This window comes from Fulmarus glacialis, unplaced genomic scaffold (genome assembly GCF_000690835.1).
Source record: "Fulmarus glacialis isolate BGI_N327 unplaced genomic scaffold, ASM69083v1 scaffold33987, whole genome shotgun sequence".
NCBI lineage: Eukaryota > Metazoa > Chordata > Aves > Procellariiformes > Procellariidae > Fulmarus > Fulmarus glacialis.
Genome location: NW_009221848.1, coordinates 8 through 242, shown reverse-complemented (window position 1 = coordinate 242; position 235 = coordinate 8).

Sequence of the window (235 nt, the reverse complement as noted above, 5' to 3'; positions counted from 1 at the left end):
GGGGTCCCCACACCTGCCTGTGCTCCCCATGGGCACCCCCACTCCTCTGTGTGCACTGACCTGAGCACCCGTGTGCATCCCCACCCTGCACCTATGGGTGTCCCTTATGCCCACACTGCCTGTGAGTACCCCCTCCCCATGCACGGCTCACCCTGTGGTCCCCCCCTCCCAGGGTGCTGGGACACGCGTGGGCTGGGGCTGCGTGGTGGGCAGCGAGGGGCAGGAGGTGCCAGGC